The 7,968-nt window shown below is 41.9% G+C and overlaps 1 pseudogene; it reads right to left on the bottom strand.

Moving 5' to 3' along the window:
* Nucleotides 1–5,390: 5,390 nt before the first annotated feature.
* LOC146386482 (uncharacterized) lies at nucleotides 5,391–7,441 on the bottom strand (annotated as a pseudogene).
* Between the last annotated feature and the right edge of the window lie 527 nt (nucleotides 7,442–7,968).

Here is a 7,968-nt window from a genome sequence, read left to right as displayed (position 1 = left end):
AAAGACAAGATGGAGAGGCAACGCATTCTCACATCCGAGGCGTAATGTTTTATGCTAGGTGACAAATCGTCAACATGTTACGCTTCCGGGCACCCAAAACGTTCCTAAATGATGAGATCGGACACATGAGGAAGCATGAGAACCGTTTGAAATCAATCCACACATGTTCGTTCATTTTCCTCAAATCACTTTGGAAAATGCTATTTAACGTAATTGAAGTGCTGGTTAGGGATAAGGTTAGTGTTAGGGCTGGAATACATGGCTGGAACGTGTTTTACCGCGAGACCATCATTCTACTGTATTTCACCCATAAGCTGGCGCGTACCATAAGAACGCTGAAGGTTGCCTTCCGCGTTCCTCAGGACAAATCATCAGGATGTTATGCCTCGGGGGTGAGAACAGGCTGAAAGAGGAGATGACAGGCGCTCAATACGTATATATTTATGTTGAATTAAGACCATGGACCCACCTATAACATGATAGGGATCCAAAATTTCATAAGTGCTAAACAGCAACTAAAACTTTGTTATGCCATTACTGACTTGTCATTACTAGAATGATTAGACACAAACATGAGAATAACAGGGAAAAAAATTAAAATGGAAATCAAAACTCTATTAAAGTATTACAGAAATTTTAATTTTTATATTTTATGTATACAGAGCTTTAATGTATACATTATAATGAGGCATTATAATACACACAAACCATACACAAACAAATAACTCTTAATTTACTATTTTTTCATGTACCTGTAAAGTGAAAAAGTCAAGGAAAGACATGAGGGTACAGATACATTACACATAAATAACAATCATACATGTCATTTTTCCTCTCGCCACTGCGGGCGGTTTATCCTTTAAGCTTGGGTCGTCTACCACATGCCTGGAAGCTTGAGGGTCCTGTGCAGTATGTTAGGTGCTCTTAAGACTGGACTGCACTCAAATTTTTGCCGCCTGTGTGGTGCGGAGCTGTTGCGGAAACACACAATTGAAAGATGCAGACTGACGGATCAAAAACCAGTAAATAGGGTGTACAGTGTACACTATAGTCTGTAGCAGTGGTTCTCAAACTTTTAACAATAACTACCACCTCATTGAATATATGGCTCCTGAAGAACTGCCCTTATGACCAGTGTTGGGAAAGTTACTTTAAATTAGTAACTTAGTTACATTACTAGTTACTTCTATCAAAAGTAACTCAGTTGCTTCAAGTTACTCGTTACTTTCAAAGTAACTAGTTACTAGGGAAAGTAACTTTGGTTTTACCCATAATTCTCTTATTAATGTGTTGCTTCCCTAACTGGATACCCAGCAAGGATGCCAGTCTTCTAGCTTGTTTACATGTTAGCACTAACCTGCCACAAGTGCACTCTGCCCCCTAATGGCCTGAACCGAAAATGGTTAAAATGGCAGTGTCGTAGTGTGAGTGCAAGTTAATGATGAAACTAAATTAGAAATTAACAATGTTTTTTTTATGTGTCACTTTTTTATCTGTCTGTTTTATCTATTTCTATTGTTTCAACCCTCTACAAATGCAAACACATCATTTTGGAGCTGGTGCAGCAGTGTTATAAATCTAATCATTGTACGTAGTATCACTAGGAAGAAGCATTGGATCACAAAAGACGACTTACAGTGTGTTGAAACTTTTGAAAGATATATTTATTTTTGCCACTGAAATGAGTAGAAAGTATACTTTTAGCAGTGCCAACATTAAACTGTGCCTCGGACCATTTAGGAGCTGTAGGTATCAGAATAGTGCAAAAATGGTTCAACAGAAACACAGTGAGGTTTGTCCATTCTTTGTAAACTTAATTGCTGAACTGCACCAACTGGAGACCTCATGTTCAGTAATGACGGGTAAACTTAAAGTATTTTAGAATAGAATAGAACAGAATAGAATTAAATTTTATTGTCATTGCACATGTCACAAATACAAGGTGACGAAATGCAGTTTGCATCCATTTAGAAAGTGCTTTAGCCATAATAGAGATATATTACAGAAATGGGTCTGTTATAGGTATGTGGGTACAAAATATGGGTCTATTAGAATGGAATAGAATAGAATTCAACTTTATTGTCATTGCACATGCACAGGTACAGGGCAACGAAATGCAGTAGCAGATTCTGGAGAGACACTGAGCCTCGTGTTGTTCACGCGCCGCCATCTTGGTCTTTTTATTATTGGTATGTTGCAATGTACACGTATGAAGGTATGTTATGAATATGCTATAACTATAAGTATGTACAGGCTGTAGTGAGTGTACAAGCTATGAACAGGATATAAATATGACAACTATTCAGAAATATGAACTATGCAAGTTATATGTCTGTGAAGGTTCTCAGTCATCCAGGTCATCATAGTCAAAGGAGCTTGCAAAGAAAAGCATCTGGACTTCTTTAAGTTACTTGAAGACGTTTCACCTCTCATCCGAGAAGCTTCTTCAGTTCTAAGGTCAAATGGAGGAGAGTCCCAGATATAAACCTAGTGGGAGTATCCCCCCACAGAGGGACAAAAGGACCCCCTGATGATCCTCTAATCGCCTGAGCCAAGGTGTGAAACTGGGTGTGGGTCCCAATCAGCCAGAGTTTCGGGTGAGTTCATTGTGAAACCTGGCCCCACCTTATCATGCGAATTCCTGAGATCAGATGGCCCAGGATGTGAGTGGGCGTTAAGGCGTCTGGGAAGGGATCTCAAAACTGGATTATAGATGGCAGAGAGTTGGTGTCGTAAACCACCGCCTCTGTTCAAAGATGGTCGCTCACAGTGGACATAGATGGCTTCTTTCACTCCTCTTTCAAATCATCTGTCCTCTCTGTCCAAAATGTGAACATTGGCATCCTCGAAAGAGTGTCCTTTATCCTTAAGATGCAGATGGACAGCTGAGTCTTGTCCTGTGGAGGTGGCTCTTCTGTGTTGTGCCATGCGCTTGTGAAGTGGCTGTTTGGTCTCTCCAATGTAGAGGTCTGGGCATTCCTCGCTGCACTGTACAGCATACACCACATTGTTAAGTCTGTGTTTTGGCATTTTGTCTTTCGGGTGAACCAGTTTTTGTCTGAGCGTGTTGCTGGGTCTGAAATGCACCGGGATGTCATGCTTGCAGAAAACCCTCCTGAGTTTTTCTGATACACCGGCTACATAGGGGATGACAGTGTTGTTGCGTCTGTCCTTCTTATCCTCCCTCGCTGGTGTCTGATCTTCTTTTCTGTGCCTCTTTGCTGACTTTAAGAACGCCCATTTAGGATAGCCGCACGTTTTGAGTGCTTCCTTTACATGTGTGTGTTCCTTCTTTTTTCCTTCAGGCTTAGAGGGAACATGTTCTGCCCGGTGGTGTAGGGTCCTAATTACTCCAAGTTTGTGTTCCAGAGGGTGATGGGAGTCAAACAGGAGGTACTGGTCCGTGTGTGTGGGCTTCCGGTAAACTTCGATGTTGAGGTTGCCATTCTCTTCGATGTGCACAGCGCAGTCCAGGAAAGGCAAACAGTTGTACTTTTTGTCTTCCCTGGTGAACTTGATGTTTTTATCCACAGCGTTAATGTGCGCAGTGAAGGATTCCACTTCTTGTGTCTTGATTTTAGGTAAGGGATTTTATGTAAAGGAAGCACTCAAAACGTGCGGCTATCCTAAATGAGCGTTCTTAAAGTCAGCAAAGAGGCACAGAAAAGAAGATCAGACAACAGCGAGGGAGGATAAGAAGGACAGACGCAACAACATTGTCATCCCCTATGTAGCCGGTGTATCAGAAAAACTCAGGAGGGTTTTCTCCAAGCATGACATCCCGGTGCATTTCAGACCCAGCAACATGCTCAGACAAAAACTGGTTCACCCGAAAGACAAAACGCCAAAACACAGACTTAACAATGTGGTGCATGCTGTACAGTGCAGCGAGGAATGCCCAGACCTCTACATTGGAGAAACCAAACAGCCACTTCACAAGTGCATGGCACAACACAGAAGAGCCACCTCCACAGGACAAGACTCAGCTGTCCATCTGCATCTTAAGGATAAAGGACACTCTTTCGAGGATGCCAATGTTCACATTTTGGACAGAGAGGACAGATGGTTTGAAAGAGGAGTGAAAGAAGCCATCTATGTCCACTGTGAGCGACCATCTTTGAACAGAGGCGGTGGTTTACGACACCAACTCTCTGCCATCTATAATCCAGTTTTGAGTTCCCTCCCCAGACGCCTTAATGCCCACTCACATCCTGGGCCATCTGATCTCAGGAATTCGCATGATAAGGTGGGGTCAGGTTTCACAATGAACTCACCCGAAACTCTGGCTGATTGGGACCCACACCCAGTTTCACACCTTGGCTCAGGCGATTAGAGGATCATCAGGGGGTCCTTTTGTCCCTCTGTGGGGGGATACTCCCACTAGGTTTATATCTGGGACTCTCCACCATTTGACCTTAGAACTGAAGAAGCTTCTCGGATGAGAGGTGAAACGTCTTCAAGTAACTTAAAGAAGTCCAGACGCTTTTCTTTGCAAGCTCCTTTGACTATGCAAGTTATAAACAGTTGTAAACAGTTGTGGAATTGTAATTATCGTATTGTACAGAATGATTGTCTATACAGCATCTACAGTGGTGCAGTTTAGATCAGTGAGATATGTGGATCATTTCTAATCAGGTTGTATAAAGTGCTAGTGGTTGTGAGCAGTGGTTCAGTCCATGTTATTATTGTGTGTATGAAGGTACAGTTGTCCATTTGTTTGTTTTTGTCCATTGTGTGTTCAGTTATAGGTGGTTGTGGGTGTGTGTATATTCAGTCCATGAGTTTAATGTGGGTCAGATGTCAGGAGGCAGAGTTCAGGAGTCTGACAGCTGTAGGGAAGAAGCTGTTCCGGTACCTGGTGGTCTTAGTCTGGAGGCTCCTGTAGTGCCTCCCAGAGGGCTACAGCCTCAGCCTGACAAAGAGAAATAAAATAAATAATATATAAATAAAATAAAATAATAAGTATTTTCAGCCTCATAAATAGTCAATATTTAACCAAAATAATATTTCCTCCAGGTCATGTAGATAAATAAAATATAATGGTATTTTAAGTGCTTCAGTGGTTTAAGTTTCACTTGGAAATATTAAACTGTTTGACCTTGTAGAGCACCATTGAAGGAAACACATCATTATCATATCAGTACTACTCAACTTTGGTTCCTTCAAATCAACAATTGTACCTCAAGAGGAGAAGCTTCAAAAAAACTTATGATCAGACAACTTCCCAGGCTGAAAAGCCTTTCAACTGGGGCACTTGAAGGAGTGGCTGCATTAAGTTTAAGAGTTTCTTTATCATCGGGAAATGCTTCAGAAAGTCCAACCCTGTTGCTTCTGACTTGAGGTACTCTGCTACCTCAGCTTCAGCAGTGGCATATATGTCCTAATTCTCTTCAAAGGAGAAGAACTCGGGTGCTGTGTTGTCTTGGTGGCACTGGAACATGGTCGTAGCTGATCTTGCTCGGGGAAAATTTTCGACACTCTACCAGCAGACGTGCCTTTGTGAGGTCCGTCCGCGCCTGGTCATGTAACCAATGAAGCTTGAATTTTGGTAGTGTCACAGCAGTCAGCAAAGCATCTTCACTTCCAAGGACATGTGCAAACCTTGTTTTGACTGCCTGTAATAATGACACAGCAAGTATTTTAATTTGTAAATAGTGTGCATTTTACTATGTTGTATTTATTTATTTTATTTATTTAGTTATTGGGATTAAGAATCTCAAACTGTAACAGCATTCACTTGCATGTAACACAACAGGACAGCACAATATAAAAAGCAATTGAGTAATACATTTCATTAAAGATAAACAAAAATGAAAATATCATCTCTTACCTGGACAACTGCATCTGGTAGCCCAACAAGGATTTGCAGACCATTTTTTATAGCCAGAGCCTTGGTCATCAGCAATTTCAGTGGGGGTAGGAGTGTGCCATAAAAACAACGGTCTTCTCCCTGAAGAATGTCCAGTGCTACAGTAAGTGGTTTCATGACTGCACTGTACTCACTGATACACTGATGCTCCCTCTCACTGAAACATTTCAAATGTAGTGTGGATGAGATTGTGTTCAGCTCCACCAAAGGTATCTTTGAAATTCTCTCCAGAGCATAATAGAACGAGTTCCACATTGTTGTGCAAGGTACTAGTAGCTTCTTTGCAATAATGTCTTCCACAATCTCAGCAGCCACTGTGGAACGACTGGCCTTGTTCCACAGCCCTGCACATTTTGTGGTGGCACTTCTGTAGATGGTTTTTGTTGCAGCTTCAGACAATAGCCACTTCTCCACATCAGTGCAAGAGATAAGATTCATTGTGTGTGATATCCATCTCTGATGTGGCGGTAAAAAAATTGCGCCATCAGCACCATTCTGCAGCACATCCCCAATGGAAACGGAAGACACCTCATCCTCCTCATCTTCAGAGTCATTCGACTCAGGTGGTGGCTGGTACACTTTAAAAGCCTTGACAAAATTGGAGCCATTATCCGTTACAGTTGATGTGATTTTAAATGATAGGCCATGAGATGAATTAATGTTGTTCAGCTCAGATGCAATACTGTCATACTTATGTCGACCCATAAATCGCCTGCATGCCAGCGCTGCTTTCTCACTTTTCATGTTTTGTGCATTTATCCAATGCGCGGTCACACCAAGAAAAAAAAGTATTATGCACAGTCCACATGTCTGCTGATGTGGGGATATAGTCTACCTTGTCACGTGTATTTTTGAGCTCTGACTCCGTGTTGGCATATTCTTGGTCCTAGGTAACTGGAAAATGTCTTTCTGCATGGTGCCTTCCCAGCTCTCCCTCGCCCAGGTATATGACTAATTAGCTGTCTGAAAGCATGGGACTCAACCGTTGAGATGGGTTTCATGTCTTCCACAACATACCTGCCAATCAGCCTGTGTAGCTGTGGCTGGGTGATGGACTGTGCAGCAGGCTGTGTGAAATCAAGCTTTCGTTGTTTTGCTGGAATAGCTCAGCAGAGCTAGAGTCACCGACGTTACCTTTGGGTTCTTTTTCAACTAACTTGGTAGATGCATGCTGTTTCTGAAGATGTTTCATCAGATTAGAATTGCTGGTCTTTGATGTTGAAAGAGTTGTAGAACCTCCACAAAGAGTACAGTTCACCACAATATTCTTGTCTTTTACCAACAGAAAGGAAAAATAATGTGCATATTTCCATGAGAGAAACCCCAATCCTGGACCGTCATTTCCGGCCTGGATGATTCTAGCATATGTCACAGCGTCATGTGCGCTTTTTACGTCCAACACGGAAACTGCAGTCGTGGTGCTTTTGATTGTACTCGGGACTCGGGAAAATTCTGCCTTCCGAGTAGTAAGATGTAGGTAACTCCAGACTGCAGATGAGCTGCATATGTGTTTAGTAGTAATTTGTTTTTGTAGAGGGCTAGCAAAACAACCGTTTTCAAGGGCATCGCCATATTGGAATCCAGACTTCTCTGACAAGGCTAACCAGAGTGTGACATCATTCCCAGGTCCATGTTAAGATTTACGAGGTAAGTCGAATGCAACACACGAAGTAACGAATAACGACCCTATCTAAATCCCAGTAACAATAAACGCGTTCCTGATTTTGGCATAATAACTAGTTACCGTGCTCATTACGACAATAATAACGTAGTCACACTAACGCGTTACTTAATGCCCTACCTGCCCCCCTGGCAAAACTTTGCTAGATCCGCCCCTGCACAGTTACCAGCTGTCAGCTACGTAGAAAAGGATCCTGGTGTTATTTGTCTCTCAGAAACAGTTCATAACTTTCCTTCATTTCATTCATGTATGGAAGAAAAAAAAAACAAGTATCCATAACTCGAAATTTCAAGTTATTTCCATGAAATTTCGACTTATTAACTCGAAATTTGAAGAAACGTAACTTGAAATTTGGAGAAACATAACTCGAAATTTGAGTTACCTTTCTCAAAATTTCGAGTCACCTCTGCCAATCAGT

This window comes from Perissodus microlepis, chromosome 5 (assembly GCF_051167445.1).
Source record: "Perissodus microlepis isolate ML-2025 ecotype Zambia chromosome 5, ASM5116744v1, whole genome shotgun sequence".
NCBI lineage: Eukaryota > Metazoa > Chordata > Actinopteri > Cichliformes > Cichlidae > Perissodus > Perissodus microlepis.
The sequence above is the reverse complement of the archived record's forward strand: the minus strand, read 5'-3'. Positions and strand labels throughout refer to the sequence as shown.